Below are 18,620 nucleotides of genomic sequence, written 5' to 3'. Positions count from 1 at the left end.
AAGATATTTTCATGATACGCAATATGTACTATACAGCTTTCTGGGGTTTTATGGTGAGTGAATGAAATGAAATAATGGTAATAAAATAAATGGTATAATTAGCTGATGTCCAGTCATTATTATTTGCTCCATTTTGTTATATTTTTATGATGATACTTGATCCACAATATACTAAGTGACATGCATAATGATGTAATTATCAAGACAATAACATATTGTCATATTGCCAAGGGTTACATCAGACGTCCACAACATGTTTCAGACAGTTTGTGATCACACACAAATATTGTCTTAACAGGGAACTCTGCATAATTCAATTATTGAGATGTGAACAAAGTCATTTAAAATGGTCTGATGTCCAATGGTTCAGTGTAGAGGAACTTACCAATTCAGATTTCTTTGCAATGTTTTTTCTAGAAACCAGGAGTTGTAATGTCTACAACACAAACACAAGTCTTCTGACTTATTTGTATTGATGATAAAGTTAAAATAACAGTAAATCCAAATAAATGTGTTTTTTTTTGGAGGTTTTATTTAACCTCACAGTGTCCTGCAAGTACTCCTCTATACTCCTGTACGTCTCCACCATGAGCTCACAAAGTAACTTTCTGTGAGGAAGCTTTCAGAGGCATTCAACACATTTCAAACCTCAGAACACATGTGAAGGTTCACAACAACTGTTCAAATCCCAAAGATTAAAGATTTATACAGACATTTTGATCAGTGGAATCCCCCTGTGGAAGGAGAGAGGTGCATACGTTGATGATCTCACTATGAAGGCATACTGATTCAGAGTTTGGTGGAACAGTGGACACATTTTGTAGTATTACCATTTAGTAAACGTATCTAGTTCCTCACACTTTAACAAGCTTTTTAACAAACACCTCCTCACAGATTAACTATAGAGCAGCAGACAAGCACAAACTATGTTTCGGCTTGAAATTTGGTCTAAATGTCATGCCAGTTTGTATACACTTCCAAATATTCTCTGCAATGTGTAAACAGAGGCTCAGTAACAATTTTATGACAGTTTCTGCCATGGTCTTATTTCTCTGAAGGAGGAAGTGAAAGTCTCTGGTGGAGCAGCACTAATGCAGCCTACAGACAGCGACAGTCATTAAGAGGTGCAATCGAGCGCAGGGATGTGACGTCAGCAGCCAGCAACAGCGCAACATTCACTTCTCTCACGTCTGCCATTCACTCACATGGCATTTACTTCTCACACTGCTGAGCTTCACTCCACCTTTCTATATGGATCATCTTCTGCTATCTTCCTATACTGAATAAAAAACTTCCAAATGAAATGCATTCTTCAGTTCAGTAAAACAGTCACAATGCTACCAGTTGATTCTTACAAGCATGTTTCAGTCTCTCTAGTTGTACAACTATTATAGTTGTATAAATAAAATAGTATAAGTATACATACACACTAGTATTCAAAGTTAATACATCCTCTACAGAGAATACACTTCTGCATGTTCTGTTAAAAACATATTGGAATAAATACTAAAAAATTTAAAAATGTGGCACATTTCGTATTTTATGTACATTTTTTTTCTCTAATAGTTTTGTTCACTGTAGAGGATGTGTTAACTTATTTTCACAGAAAATCAACAAAATGTCATTTGACCATCTGCATCAAACAACTGGGAAAACATTTCACTTTTAAAACTACAGCAATTGGTCATATTAGTTTCCAAATGCTTACAGTGTGTTGTTAAAGAAGAGGCGATGCAAAATAATGGTAAACATTTCCCTGTCCCACCTTTTTTGAAATATGTTGCTGGCATCACATTGTAAATGAGCATACATTTTTCAAAAAACTGCAATTCCTCAGTTTCAACATCTGAAGATTTGTCATTGTTTTTGTCATTGTACTATTTTCATTTTAATATAGAGTTTAAACAATTTGCACATCACTGTATTGTGTTTTTTACATTTTACACAGCATCCCAACTTTACAGGGCTGTAAAATAACCCAGAACTCATAAGGCAGTTGTTGAATTCCATAAATAAATGTGTAGGACAAAACAGTATATAATACAATCAAAACTACAAGCATTATGCTCCAACGGTACATATTTTATGATAAACTTGCATGAGAGAATGTCTTATAAATGCCGCTCTTCTTTACCCAACACAGTAAAAAAATAAAATTCATGTTTTTGCTTTTGCTGTCACTACGTAGTTTACCTGCTATCCATGTGCAGTCAGTGAGGAACTTGTTAAAACTCACACAGCTCTACACTGGTAACACACTACCACAAATCCTTCCCTAGAACTAGTCCCTCTAAGAGAAGGAGTTATACAGATTTACAGCTCAATTTAAACGCTTTGCATAAATATTCAGTGACAGAATTCAGCAACTGTCTGGTGGCTTATTATATAAATATATTTTGAGTCAAATGGTTTTCTATTATTTTCCAAGGATTGGAAACCTGGAAAAATTACTGTCTGTGGTAATCAGTACTTTTCTACTGATGGAGCTGATCGAATTAGGTTGGCATATCCATAAGTAAATGAAATTACTTCAGCTTTAAAGCTGATCATTTACAATACTGAGCCATTATTTAAAGTAGTAATTTTGGATCATTTCTACTGATATATTTGTCATGAATGTTCCCTCAATCTAATGGGTAGCTGGTTGAAATAAATAAAATAAAATAAAAAAAAAAAATGTAAAAAAGCCCCGACAGTGTTTACATGTTACTTAATTTAGAACAGACACAGTTCAAGAAAAGAATATTCCACAAATGTCCGAGGAAATCTCCCAGCACGCACAGACAGATTTATGATATTTAGCATTTAGACTGTTTCAGTGAAATGCTCCCTATCTGGCCTGTCAGGCATACTCTTTTCCTCTCTACTCCTTTCCTTCCATTGACACTGTTTTGCTTTGCCACTCCTTGAGTATGACAATCCCCCAAATCGTCATGGCAACATTACCCACCGCGTGGCAAGAGTCAGTTTCTGAGGACCAGCTAGGCAACAGCACATCAAGCATAGCGTGGCTGTTCTTTATAAGGATGAACATGGATAAAATTACCACCACTGGACCTTCTGCTGTCTCCAGAAATCAATAAATATTAGAAAAGTCAAAGGATTATAAGCAGTAACTGCATGAGCTGCTGTTAAATATAAATGATTACAAGATTTCCTTCATATCTTCATGATATACTGTACAGCCACATATGCAAACACACACAGAGAAAAGGTGGGCTTTCTATAAAGCAGAACATTTTTGTATATTGCAATGATTTTGCATTTGGCTTATCACTAAGGGTGTACCAATTACTTTCTTGGAGAAAAAAAAAAAACAGGTGTTAGAACAGGTGTGAGAGCATAGAAGTGCTCCCTCACTATGGAACTAAGGGTTGTATGTTGACAGAGTATATGAGCCATGAGTACAGTTGTATGCAAATGTTTAGGCACCCCAGTAAAATGTCATGCTTTGCTGATTTTCTAAATAAAACCATGTTAACACTACCTCATCAGCGAATATACTGATGCACATTTTAATGCACAACTTCTTATATTTGCTAAATTCAACATATAATTTAATCTATTAACCTCAACAAATGAAAATCTGCTGAAAAATGCTTTGATCAAGTTTGTTCTTTGCAGAGTATGTGTAAACTTATTTCGCTACAATAATGAACATAATTTTACTGGGGGCATTCAGACTTCTGCATTCAACTGTATGCGGCGAACTGAACATCTAAGAATGTGCATACAGCTTCATCTTAGTTCTATACATAAATCTATCTATGGAGTTGAGTTGGAGGTTTTAAGCAGCATGTAGATCATGTGTACGGTGACAAAATTATAGACATATGACACATGAAACCAATAATGCACTCCTTACTCACTCTGCTCTCTCCTTCACAGTGGTAAAGGCTGTGAAGAAAAAAAAAAAAACGACAAGCAGCCCCACCAGCACACAAAAAGCCATGGTGTATCACGGTCTTCACCCTTAATTAAGATCAACATTGATACTAGGCGAGCCAGATTACACAGGTAACTATAAACCATTGAATGTTTACTTCACAAAAACCTCTGCAGTAAAACACCGCGGGAACTATTCATGTTTGTTTCAGAAACATACAAACAAACACACAATGTCAATGAAAAGGATATGAGTTGGGAGCTTAGTAATCAGTGTATTCACTCAAGTTCATTGAAAAGCTCCCTAATCAGACATCTAGGCTAAAAAATCTGATATGGCTATCTATAAAAGCACTTGCAGTGTACATAGATTAACATACAGTAATGCATCATCGGTAAAACTCAATCTTGTCAGTGTTAAAGAAAAAGTTTGCTGTGTCCTCCCTCACACGCTGTAGTGAGATGTCAGAGCTACAGCTCAGACTGCAGTCAGATGCCAGAGGGATCTTACTGCAGTCTGAGCTGTAGCTCTGACATCTCACTACAGGGACAGTGCAGAAGAGATTACATCAAAATGCTAGGTAGATATTAGCCTATCTTACCAGCCTCTTGCAAAAACAGACAAGATTTGTTAATAGCCACAGAATGGGTTTTTAATGCAAGCAGGGTTTGAAATGTAACTTCAAAATCTTATCAAACATGTAGGAGAGACTGTGGGGCACTGCACCTCATTTTCTTCAAAGTGTTTTTTTTCTCTCCATTCCAAGGGCTCTTCATTGTGTTTTTTCACTTGGATGGGTATCTAAGAGGGCATTTCATGAGCTTTTCATCAAAAAGGCACTTGTAGGGGATGTCAAGTTTATCCCACTGTGAGGGCACCTATATGGCACCACATATTTTGTCCACTGGAGGGGCGTCCAGCAGTAAACCTCCCTATCTTTTCACACATATAGGGACATATTTTACAGCACTGCAACACATTTTATCCACTGGAGAGGCACTTCTTCATCAGAGGAGCACTTTAACTGTGCATTTCATCATATTTATTCATCTGTAGGAGTGTCTTAGAGCACTGCCTCCCATTTTCTCTACTGGAAAAGGCAACCTTTGGGACATTGTCAAAATCTAAAAGTCTAAAGAACAAAGTCTAAAAACTGGGCTCACTGCAATGAAAACGTAGTGCTAACTGAAACAGTGCACGGCTACTAATATATAACTAAAACCTAAAATTAAAGTACAAACTGCACCCTAAAACAAGTACATACAGGTCTGACACTCAGATATGCTGAGACACATATGAAGAAAACTCAACACATCTTTGTAAGAAAACTGTCTCTTAGAAATGCTAACTTTACAGGAGGAAAAAAAAAAAACCTCTACATTCAGAAACATAATAACCCCCAAACACTAGAAGCTCAATCATAGGTCTTTTACAAGTTGTTTGAAGATCTCTTAAATCTTTATGCTCTACTGCTGCACAAAAGACGCACTGTTACAACTACTGATGACACCAATCTGACACTAGGTATCCATATTGAGCTGATGTCAGCAGAAAATGTTGGATTTGCTTTTAAAGGGAAAAAATGAATGTGGTTTAATTCTGTAATAGCAGTACACATTCACACTGTGTGAGCTGATGTTATTATGTCTGTATTTCATCCTGTGAGGCTGTAGAGTGATTAAGTAGTTTCAGTATGACAGTTCACTTTTAGATGACCATCTTTAGGGAAGTGCTTCAATGAAAAACAAATCAAGCTCTGTAGTTTTTAAAGAAAACATATCTCTGTATCAATATTGGCAGATACTTAAGGTTTTAATATTGTTTTCAGAATACAAAAAGTGGTATTATGGCTTGTCTTATAACAACCTCACATATTTTGAGAAGCCCTTTTTTAACAGCTTGTGATGAAATACTGCGACTGCTACATCTGATGTCATGGATCTCCCTTCTCCCACAGTTTTTCCTTTTAAGTAATGATCCACGGCTCCTACTCACTCTCTCTCTCATGCTGCAGAATTCTTCTTGCTGTAGATAAAGCAGTGAGGAAGTCAACACAGGATGCCTGCTACACTCCACATTTCTAAGCTTCAGAAAAGTCAGCAAAAAGACAAATACATCTAATGTGATTACAGGTTTTACTGTAATAATAAATTGAATTATGATAGTTCCTGTACACATATACATAAACACATCAGGAACTCTTTTGTTGCGGTTTAAGCAATTTTGTTCAAAATTAACTGCATAGAACACTTGATTTGAGCCTTTTCTTTAAACTAGACCCTTTGCATGGAGTCTAGAGATTACTTCTCAAGAAGAGCTAACAGAGAGTGAGTAACAGCTGCAACTGTTCTCTACAGACCTGGCAAAACACACATTCCACCCAGTAATCAAACACACACCCAACGTCATTCAGCAAACTTGAGCTTGTCAAATATGGCAAGTATTAATAACTCGTCACACTTCCCACCTAAGACTGGAGACCACCACAGTGCATACTCTCCCATAAGCAGCATTCAGACTCACATGCATCATGGGTAGCTAATGGAGAAGAGCACGGGGGAAATTTATCATCATCATATGACATGCAGCGCTAACAAGCCCAATGACTTCCTCTGCTACAGGACAGCATGAGGCAATGGCAGAGCCCATTAAGAGGAAAGAACACATAATGAGAAAAAAGAAAAAAAAAGTTGTCATATCTTCACTGTTGTAACAAAATGTTAAGGAAACACTCTTAACTTTATGAAAATGCAAAGACATTTTATGCAGAGGTGGCACCAATTCAAAACCAGGTATGGCTATCAGGCCAAAAGCACAAAATGCTTGACGATTGGTGGGGAAAAAAGGAGATCTGATTCAATCCTGTAACAAAGCAATTCCAAACAATTCACACTGCGAGATGTGATTATGTTAGCTGTGTATTTTTCCCTGTGGCATAGTAGTGTTTGAGTAGTTTGAGCATGATAGCCTAATTTCGGATGATCACCTTAAGTGCTTTAATTAAAAACAGCTCATTTTAAAGGGGAATCCCAATGATGTTTCCCAATTTCTGTATAATTAAATAATTCAAAGGAGAACAAAGTCATTTAGAGTGGTTTGATGTGAAATTCTCAGTTCTAGAGAAACTTACCAAGTCAGAATTTTTCCCTATGCTGGCGATAGGAACCAGACGTCCATAGATTTTAATGCCTGATGCCTGAGACATTGTTTGTTGCTAGTTGTGGCCTAAGATATAATTTTTAAAAGCATTCATGGTGGAGAGGTACACATAGGATTTTGGAAGGAAAAATAATACCATTTTATTGTACCATCAACATTACATAAAAAAACTCAAGACACGTTGCTTCACTGGTTGTTTTGAACAGTAAATAAAATGGCTATTTTTGTGTCGTACATATCTGACCCCTGGTTCTTATTGTCACCACTGTAAAAAAAATTGTCTAAGTTTCTCTAGAATTGAGCATTTTGTTTCAAATCACTATGATTTACTTTTTTTAGATTTTAAAGCTTGAACTAGACAGAAATAAAAAAAATGTGGCATTCCTCTTTAAAGCTTATTAGCTAAAAAAATTCAAATTGGTATCAGGAGCATCTAAAACAAGGATTCAATATTTGTATCGGTACAGGAAAAGAAACAGTGGTATTGTGCCATCCTCAATTTTGTTCCTTTAAGTAAATGAAGTGTTCACATAACACTACTGGAGGTTTAAGGTTTCAACTGGTATAAAAAATAAGTAAGTAAATAAAACTTGGAAATCTATATCTATTTTCTGGTAGAGTTGGCATCAGCTTTAGCAGCTTCCTCTCTTATCATTATCTCAGTAGCACTGTAGAGAGGAAGGAAAGTGTCCAGTTTATTTTGCTTAGTCAGCTATTTCCTTTCATTGTCCTTGGGTGTTTGGTTTGGGCGGAGATGATTAACAGAGTGAATGTGCATAAAGACAGAAAAAAATAAAATTAGCATGATCAGTGATAAATGAAAGGAGAAGATTGCAGATTGAACTGAGGCAAAAAAAAAAACAGGAGTGCAACGTTGATGGCATGAGTGAAGAAGGCATGACTACTAACTGATAGCTCCAAAGCAGCTCCAATTGACATTAGAATGTCTAAGCGGTGGCACAATTAAGCAGCAGTTGATGAAGACACTAAATGAAGCAGAACAACAGTCTAGCAGGGGACAATAAAGAGACAGAAATGGCATCTGTCGCCTCCAGACATGCCCGAATGAGAATAGCTTGTGATACTATGTGAATAACCCAGAACAGAAACAAATATAAAAGATCCTTCTAAAATCTCTGAGGCACTTATAACCAGGACATGTCTCAATAAATAAACCTTTCCATCACAAGAAACTGAAACATATGACAGTGACATTATAGCGACCTCACACAAACAAATGCAAATTATGAACTCAGCGTACACAAGAAGTTTCTTTTCTAGATCAGATATCTGATAAGAATTTGTTTATGGCCGTCTATAAATAACTGCTAAGAGCACAGATCAAAACCAGCAGAACTAAGAGATTCAATTTCTACCCTAATTCCAATAATATTTGAAATAATATGTAATAGCGTGAGCATAGTGTACCATGTGGTCCCCAGCCCACCCTGTCCACATATGGAAAACAGCCTGTTGTGAATTCATTGCTTTTTTGAGGTCACAGAAACCAACATATTTACACCTTCTAACTCTTCAATCTACATGACGGCCAATCACAATAGAGTTCATTTACATCTTGTCAAAATCAACCTGGTGAATTGCAAGGAGAAAATTGTCAGGAAATGGCTATGCAAAAAGGAATTATGACTTTTTGGTACATAAAACCATACAAATGTCATAAATGGACAAAAATGTAGAAAAATGTCGACCCTCTGCATGCATACAGGCCTTTGCATGCATCTCCTACAGCTTTAACGCATGTTATGTATATGTCGTAATCTGCCCCCTTCCTCCAAGAGCGACTGTAATCATACAGAGGACCACATATGAGTGGAAGGTGGGGGGATGGGGGGTAATGGGGGAGTAGCCCAGCATCCTTAAGGTTCGTCACGACTCCTGTAGGCCTGGAGCGGCTGTCTGCTCTCTGCTGATAAACACTAGCATGCTGAGCCTGTGCAAAGGGGCGCCCACCTCATGTTTCCAGTTGTGAACATTTGTTTCTAGACCCTTGGCCTTCTTTTAGCGTGTGTCAAAGCTCTGGCTGTGGCCTGTAGTACAGGACCACTACTGCAAAGCTTGTCCTAAACTGTACAAGCAAATTGCTCAAATTACATCACAGATTCTGTTTCTAATTTCTCAATGGCATCATAAGAAGATGTGCTTGATGTACAGAGGGTATGCATCCTTCATTAGCTATGCAAAAGATGAGCGAATTGGAAGGATTAATGTAAACAGCTTTGCCACAAAGTAGGATTATGGGATGAGAATCTGCACCAAGTTAGAATTGTATATTATTCCTGAGGCCCACTTCTGACATTTATTTTCCAAAAATAATAATTTTTTTATAAAACCATCCTTAAATGTCTTTTTATCTCTAAAAATTATACAAGCTGTTTTTGTTACTGTCTTACAGTGCTTTTAAGGCTATGTATGTAAACAGCCCCTGCTCTGACTGGCTTTATGGTGACTCATTCGAAAAGCAGCCCAGCCCAGGACACTTAACTTCAGTATGACTGGGAACAGCTACACTGCTGCAGGCTAAACAGGTCGATATACTGTATGTAAATGTGTTAGACCACAAAAAGAGTGTATAACTACTGAACTCAGGTGCCATCCTGTAGTCGTAATCATGTCTACATTAGTAACTATGGGTCTAAGCAGGATTTACTTATAGCAAAAATGAATGGGCTTTTCCAAAACCACCTCCATCAAGCCATGTGGTTAACAAAATAGCTCGAAATGCAATGTGGTTCCAATGAGCGTCACCAAATCCTCCAATTAACAGGGTCATTAAGTAAGTGAAACATGAATTTTGCTACATGTGAGCTAACATTGCTGCTTACTGAATTGGCATAATAAAAGACAGTATAGTATACAAAGTATATCAAACTACCCAACAAACCAGCAAGCTTTGCTAAGCGTGGTACTTAAGTTGCTTTGGCAACAGTAAATGCCATTTGGAGTAGCTGTTATGATATTATAGTATTAACTTTTAGTGGATTTACTTTCATGTGACATCATTTCAATGCTCAGCAGTGGCATGATGAAGCAATGTTCATATTTTGGCTCCTTAATGACTTCTTAAATCCATAGTGACATTCAGAGGAAAAATGTACAAAATGTATGCTTACCTACTATATCAAATTATTCCATTTCAAAAACATTTTTAATGAAACAGGATTTTTTAAGCAAATGCTTTATACAGTACATCATTAGAAGTGAAAGTTTCAGTGAACTATGTATGCAACATGTTCTTTTCCAGTTGACAGCAGTCATTCAGTTTACACAGACAGATCATTGATTTACAGTGTCATTTGAATGCAAGGCTGCAATGCTGTTGTGTGGGAGTATGTAGGAGGCTTACTGAGCTGTATTCATCTGCATAGAGATAGGCAATTGGCTTATAGGCAATTGGACACTCTTTCTCTCTCCCAGCCAGGGCCTCTTTCAACTTGCATTTCCGTTTCCATTGTCCATCTTTCTCTCATCATTACTGACTCATGAATTGTGAGGGAGGAGTCCCCATTTATCACAAACTCTGTGGGCCTCAGGACCATGTGGAATGTGAAATTAATTTTCAAGAATTTTAAGGCAACTGTTGTCTCACACAACACCTTAAAAGAAGAACAAAATTCAATAGCCCAGTCTTCAAAAAAGGAAGAAAAAAAATACTACATAAATGAATTCAAATGAATTGGCAAACATGAGTAAGGCACATATATATATAGATTAGGATTAAGTCCACATATGAACAGCTGCTACCAATTATTTAGGTCATATTTACAACTTTCACTAAAATCTTCTCAAATGTGCACTCAGTGTTTACAGTGCCACTAGATTTCTGCTGGGAGATCTAACCCCAGTGGGATCTAACTAGTTATGGTATATAACATACTAAGGTACCCACACCATGTACCTGCCAATGATAAATTTGACCAGTCCATCTCTGAAGGAGAAAAGTTATATGGAAAAATTTCATAGTCATATATTAATATACATGACTGTCACTGCTACATAATAACTACTTATGAACACTAATCACAGTACAGACATGTACATTAAAGCCCATAAAGATAAAAACGCTGTCTGAAGACACTGCAAGCTGAAGGACAAGGCATGAAAGTCAGAGTGATTGCTTATACAAAGTGTCATTCTCGATTTCACACAAACAGATCTGCCAAACCAGCCATTGTGTTTATTCAATCAATAGTTTAGGGCACACACACACACACACACACACACACACACACACACACACACACACACACACACACACACACACACACACGCAGTTCACCAGAAAGACACAGCTTAATAACATTACACAGAAAATTCTTAATGTTCCCATTTTCTAATATTGCCTAAAATAAATGCAAATATTCTTCTCCCAATCAACATTTATTTCAAAAGTCATTATGAAAGAAAAGGCAAAATAAGATAAATGTGTTGGCTACACCCATGGCATGGGGGACCCTCCAGAGTGAAAAGACAATAACTCTTGTACAAGAAATGACACAAAAACGTCAAATAAATAAATGAAAGGCAAGTTAAACCATGACTTTTTTAAATATTTTTTTTTATATTGGATCGATTCTATTATATTACCTCATCCCTCATATGAGGCTTGTTTTTTCACTCCAATAGAATTTGACTCATTGGAGACCTAACATTCTTTTTCATAGCCAAGCTGTTTAAGCCATTTAGTCTGACCTATTATTCACATTTCTACACAAATACAGTTCATTTTAAAAACTTTTTTAAAAGGTTTTCAGCACTGGACAACAGAGACATAAAAACATCTAATTTTTAGAATCAGCCCAGAATACTGGAGCATTTCCACAAAACAATTAACTGGACCAGCAAATTAGCTTCCACAGCAGCCATCATACTACAACTGCAGACACTGAGATGACAGGTCACAGGTGTTTAGGCAAATGTCCCTGAATTGGTTTTGTCAGGCAAGAGTCATTACCTGTGAATTACCCTTAATTTCTATTCTAAGCTACCTTTGTTCTCACACTACAGTGAAAAAAAATCAAGAGCTAATTACTTCAATTATATATAAAACCACTTCAAAGCTGCTATAATGGACTGCAGAATTGTCAAGTCAAAAAGATGGAATGACATCACAACAGGTCATAGAAGCAACAGCATATTTGTCAAAAAAGGGTATTTTATACAGTGAACATGATTTTCTTTTATTACTTTTTAACATTCTCCAGTACATAAGACTTCAAATGAAGCAATGAACAGAAGGTTAAAGTGCAAAATGCCATATTTAAGTTAAAAGTACTGACATTTACACTGAGTGAACCATCAAAGAATTAGATTGCTTTTTATACATATTACCCCCATTTCACAGGGCAGTTACTGGTACGGTACTTTCAAAGAAGTACATAAAAAACTATTAAATACAGAAGAGCTGAATATTAACCTGTATGCGATGTGAGGAATGTGAGGTCTAGAAGCGGGAGGCCATACAGGCTCCCAGAAAAGGGTCACTGAGTGCTGAGATTTGTTTGTCAGGAGTCTCAAGGTGTGGGTTTCCATGACTGAGTAGACACACACAAGCCACCAATGCACTGCAATAAGTGTCAATGGGGCTGTGGTCAAGCACAAAGCTTTTGGACTTGAGAACCATGATAACACGTTCTCTGGACTGACAAATCAGCATCTAGAGACTGCTACCTTCTCCAAAGCATAGTGCAATCAATGACATTCTAGAGAACTGTGCATTTTCAACTTTGGGGCAGCGCCTTTGGGGGCCGAACTTTCTTGTATCAACATGACAATATCACTATGCACAAAATGGGACCCATAAAGAAATTGCTTGGTGAGGCTGCTCTGAAAATAACTGCCTGGCCTACACAGAGTCCTGAGCTCAATGACACCAAAACCTTTGGAATTAATTGGAACACTGACTGTGAGCAAAGCCTTCTCATACAACATCAGTGTCTGGTATCAGTCATGCTCTTGTGTCCTGCGGAATGCTTCAAACTGTAGTGGAAAGCCTTTCCAGAAATGTGGAAGCTGTTAGAGCAGCAACATAGGGACTACACATTTCAACATTGTAGTATCGGCATGGCTTTAATGAACATTTTTGGCTGGTAGTGGAACTAGTTCACTTTATTGTTTATATGACTTCTGATGGTAGCAGCACAGTGCCATGAAGTGTAACCAAGTAATTATGTTAATTGTCCAATTACTGAATCACACCTAATCACTTAAGGCTTTTTAAATCTTTAATAAATGGAAGCAACCTCTCCATACCTGGGCTAAGCCTGAGTAGTAACCCAAGTACATGGAGTGCATGATGTGAAGCACTGAACAGCCTCTAAGGATGTCATTAGAAACAGGATTCATTGACTGGAACCATTTGTTATACAGACCATGGGGGGGGTGATGCATGGACATCCAATCTGCCAACTAGAAAAACAAACAAATTGCTAACAACAGATGGCTACATGGTGCCAAATTTGGTGGACTGGGAGCTTGTATATGGTTCAGGCCTGTATTGTTCATTATATTACTCGGTGGAGTCAAAAGTCAGAAACCACTAAACTATTTATAAGAAATTTAATGTTGGACTGATCTCAGTATTACCATTATGTATTAGACCAAGGTGTATCTATAAAGTATGTCACACAATGGTGTATTTCTTTAGGATAACAAGATCAATCTAATATCAAGCATCTTTCAGATATTTGGAGGGTTCCTTTGACTCACTCTTTACACATGCTGAAAAAGAACATACTGATACTGGAGTATGACACTGTATTGCTCTGTCAGTGACAATGCAGAGCGCAGAGTCAATGTACATGAACTTCATCACTGCCTGTGCTTAAACCCAATGTGAACTCTTGTTGAGAATGCAGGGCAGAGAACAGTATCAATTCCCAGGAGGCAACACAAGTTACACAAAGCGAGTAATAACGATAATATCATAATTCCACCGGTGGAAGAGGGACTGAGCCTTTTTTTTTTTAAAACAGATTCAAGATGGTGTTCCTTAAAAAGGGAACTCCACCAACATTTATAATACATAATTAAATCGTTAAGATGTAAACAAAGTCATTTAGACTGCTTTAATGTGAAATGTTCAAGAATGTGATCCCCAAAAGCACCTTAGAACAAAGATATTCTTAAATGGTAGAGCATGCATCACTCTAATGCTTTTGGGAGACTGGGCCCCATTCTAGAGAAACTTCACCAGGCAGGATTGTACATAGTGATGGTGAAAAGACACCAGATGTCTGAGGTGTGTAATGGCTCTAAAGCTGCATCACAAAGTTACTACATGAAATTGCTACAAAAACAGTCAGCTGATTCCTGAAACATAGTTTTATGAGAGTGTTGACAGATTTGAGCATAACATGTATTTTTTAAAATGTATTCACGGCAGAGAGGTAAATGCAAGACAACATAGTCCCAAAGACAACTGTATTTTTTTAGCCATCATCAACATGACATAAAACTCAGAAGACATGTGTAGGATCACTGTTGATCTTGGATAGAAAACAAAATGTTTTTTTTTCCTCTTCATTCAGAAACATAAAAAAAAATTAATTAAAAAAAAAAAAATCAGCGGAATTCCCCTTTAAGGGAATCAAACACCCACACTGACATGATGAGGCAAGTTCTTCCTTTATGCATAGCAAATGCGATTAAACAGTATGCCCCTCCCCAAATTTAACAGTAAAATATCCAAAATGGTAACTTTAAAAAAGAAGGCCAAAAATCCTTTAATATGTTAGTCAGTTTAATGAAAGTTTTTATCTAGTAATTTTGGACCATTTCAACTGAAATTTTGATGTGACGGAAAGGAAAGTTTTTCCTCAAATGATCAAATAACACTGATATATCATGGACAACTCCTAAAATGGACCATTCTTAATAGTAAAGGTGTCAAATAAGGAATGATGCCGTAGAAGGACTACCTTTGATGGCTGAAGTATTTCTTTAAGGGAATACCAGTGCTAAGTTCTTTATGGTAGCACCTCTATTTTCAAGAGTGTAGGCCACCGCTTCCTGTCTGTTGCTCCTCTGGCACTGATATGTTCTGTTTACTTCTACAACCACACAGTGTTTGAGCTAGAGACCCACTTTTTTCAGTGGACTTCCTGCCCTCAAAGGTAGACAGGGCAGCATTTACCTAAAAGTGTCCCACTGAGAAAAACGTGAAGAAGGGCAAAACCCACTGAGCCAAATTATGACTCACCAATACTGCACACCAAAGAGATGGACTTACATAACTACATGCAGAGATATGCATCTCATGGAGAGTTAAAGTGACAAGGGAGAGAGATATGACAAAGAGAATGGGACTCTGCCTCCGGCGAGGCGTTTGCTGCCAGTCTCCCCCTCTCCACTGAAGAAGTCTTGCGTGGTGGGAAGCAGGGATATCTGCTTATATAAACTCCAAACACAAGACCTAACAGGAGGAAAAAACTAACAGCCCAACAGTGTGGTGCCAAAGGATTAGACATATGTGGAGGGAAGCGTGGGACATCCTTCTGTGAGGTTTCCAGCCTGTCATTCCCTGTCAGCTAGAATCATGTGTAGAAAACCTGTTACCACAACAGGCACATGAGAGTGAACACATGGGATTGTACTTCACAAAGAAAAAAGAAAGAAAAAAAAAAGTCAAAAAGATAGATGATATAAAAAGAAAGGTGGGATTAAGAATAGAAATGAATAGTGGAAGAAGAAACAGAAAGGGGAACACACACACATAGAAAGAGACTTTGAGAGTGCCTCCATCAACCCACTCACCAGTTAGCGCAAAAGGAAAACCATGCTTTGAGCTCACCAGAGCTGGCACTTGTGTAAAGAGAACAGGGCTCATAGACAAAGAGTAGTCTCCCAGTGGGCTTAGATATTTACATTTGCATTTACTTACTTATTCAGCAGACAGTCCAAGTCAGAGCAATACCCATGCACTCACATTTCCACAGCCATTTAGCATCACCCAGCCACTGAATTGAACTAAAATGATTCAAATCAAGTGAATCACAGCAAAAATCATACAGTATACAGTATTTTCTGCATACTAGAACTTTACCATGGGCACTTACTCCCCATTGTTTTTACTGTTCTTAAACAGCACCTTCAGAGAAAACATCTTACAAACGTTAGCTAAAAGAGCTCTTTCTCTGTCATGATTAACTGAGTTATTATGTGAAGTGTTGTAATCAGAGTCTTTATACAGTTTTCAAATACAGGTGAATTGTGTATGTCTGTGAAAATATCATACATATAATGTACTATGAAAATGTCTCTGGCCATCAAAATTTGGCCAAATATGTACAAGAAAACAACATGGCTACCAACATTCTGCAATAAGTAGCAGCGTCTATTGAAAAAAATCCAAGTATAGGGCTCCCGAGTGGTACAACTGTCTAAGCATTGACCCGATCATCAAGAGATCGCGAGTTCAATCCCTGGTGATGCTACAGCCATCCATAGCCGGGTGTCCAAGAGAGCACAATTGGCCTCACTCTATCTGGGTGGGTAGCATGGTCCCCCTTCTCCCCAATCACCTAAATAGCTAACGTAACAGGTCTGGCGGTTGGCACTTTCCTCTGAGTGCGTTCGGCTGTCCCGTGACGTTGCGTGAGTGGCAGTTCGAAAAGAAGCAGTGGCTGGTTTCACAGGTTTCGGAGGAAGACTGTGCTAGCCTTCACCCTCCTAGTGTTGGTAGTATTGTGTGATTGGGGGGGTCCTAACTAGCAGGTGGAATTGGAGACGACTAAATTGGGGAGAAAATCGAGTAAAAATTAAAAATAAAAAAAAATGATCTATTTAATATTAAAATAGAGTATTAAAATCTAAAGCGAGCTAGTTTAGGCTTTTACATTGTGCTAATTGGAGTCTACTAAATAAAAAGATACATGAAAAACTGCAACTCGAGGTGGGGAATGATGTTATTGCAGGTTATCCTTATTATTTTAAATTACAATATGCTTTTCTGAGTATTTTATGAGTACTGTTTGTGATTCTAGAGAACTCAATAATTGCATGAATAATAAGACCAATTTTAGACAGCCTGCAAACAAAAGCAACAAGTGGCAACAGTTACTGTATAGCTACTGTATAAACTGCATAGTAACAAGAAGCTGATTATTCAAGCATTCTTCATTTATTTTAACCAATTATTTGACCTTATGGTTTATTAAATAGTTTGTTTTTTGCAAATGGTGAATTCGCTGTACTCAATTTTATATAGCCTCTTTTTTTACATTCTGGTATGGCAGTTTTCCTGGTACATCATGTTAATTTCACCTTGTAAAAAGGCTAAATATTACCAAACATATTGTGTGTTAAGAGGAAGCACCAGAATATATTTTTTTTTTCATATCGTCCACGTTTACCTGCAACAGATAACCATAACTTCATAATTCAATACATGTTGTGTCACACTTCACTAGAAAGTCAGCCAGTTAAGCAGATGTGAATGCACTTTCAAAAATTGCTCCAATGGAATGGAATTATTAAAATTCTGTGATTTGCTTTGTACCACAAGCAGTACAAATTCCTGAGAAGATTCACCTGCTGTAATAAAAAGAAAGCAGCAACTTCACCAACTGGTCGTTACCAAAAACAAAATATTCCATAAAATGCTGCACTGGCCTCACAGTTGCCTGCTCCTCTTCAAATTGAACCCAAAGCGATTTGGAGGCAGCAGCAGTAATGTGGAAAGCACTCACAGAGAGGATTACAACTCATGTGGAGTGCGCACAGAGAGAAATGCCATTTGTATAAGCATCTGGTACCTAACTCATACTAGAGTGAATGATGAATAAGCTGCACACACGCAACTTAATACTCTGTCATAATACTCAGATAATGTATTGATGTAATTTATAGTCAGATATACTGCAAGGCAATTTATATTAAGAAATAATCAAATCATATTATGATGTAATTTATATTCAGAAGTGTACTGTGAGGTAACATATGCATAAATATACTCAGAAAAGTGTATGACAATTTATCCTCAGATATATTTAGAAAAGCGTTTAGTGAAGCAATTTATATTATATATAGATACACACTCAGTATATGTAAATATATAAATGTATAAAGATGTAATTCATACTCAGTATAAAAATATACTGGGTCATAATGTATAACAATAATGATATCATCATATTGCTTAGCTTCTCATTCGTGATCAGGATTAAGATCAAAAATTGCTTCTTCTTCTCATATAACTGGAGCACTACTATTATATTTTAATATAATCTAATAAGCAACATCTGAAAATTCAAATCATATAATTAAACACAGGAGTGGATCAGCAAAAAACCAAACGTTCCCTGATTAGATTAAAGGATTTTGTTTCATATCATTATCGCCATCTCAAAGAAGGATCCGAACTATGAAAAGGTACACCATGGAGATTAATATCAAAATGAAGCTTTAATCAAAACATACAGGAAAAACAAATAAGGACTGGGGTCAAGGAAAGAGTGCCTGCAGTCACTTTCATTCATTCATTCATTCATTCATTCATATATTCATTCATTCATTCATTCATATATATATATATGTGTGTATGTGTGTGTGTGTGTTT

General features: G+C 37.1%; 1 protein-coding gene across 14 annotated transcripts in view; it reads right to left on the bottom strand.

Moving 5' to 3' along the window:
- Positions 1-18,620, bottom strand: part of cadps2 (Ca++-dependent secretion activator 2) — a 134,809-nt gene that overhangs the window by 114,181 nt on the left and 2,008 nt on the right. The gene's annotated exons all lie outside the window — the stretch shown is intronic.

The sequence above is a fragment of the Pygocentrus nattereri genome, chromosome 11 (genome assembly GCF_015220715.1).
Source record: "Pygocentrus nattereri isolate fPygNat1 chromosome 11, fPygNat1.pri, whole genome shotgun sequence".
Lineage (NCBI taxonomy): Eukaryota > Metazoa > Chordata > Actinopteri > Characiformes > Serrasalmidae > Pygocentrus > Pygocentrus nattereri.
This window is presented reverse-complemented; position numbering and strand designations above follow the sequence as displayed.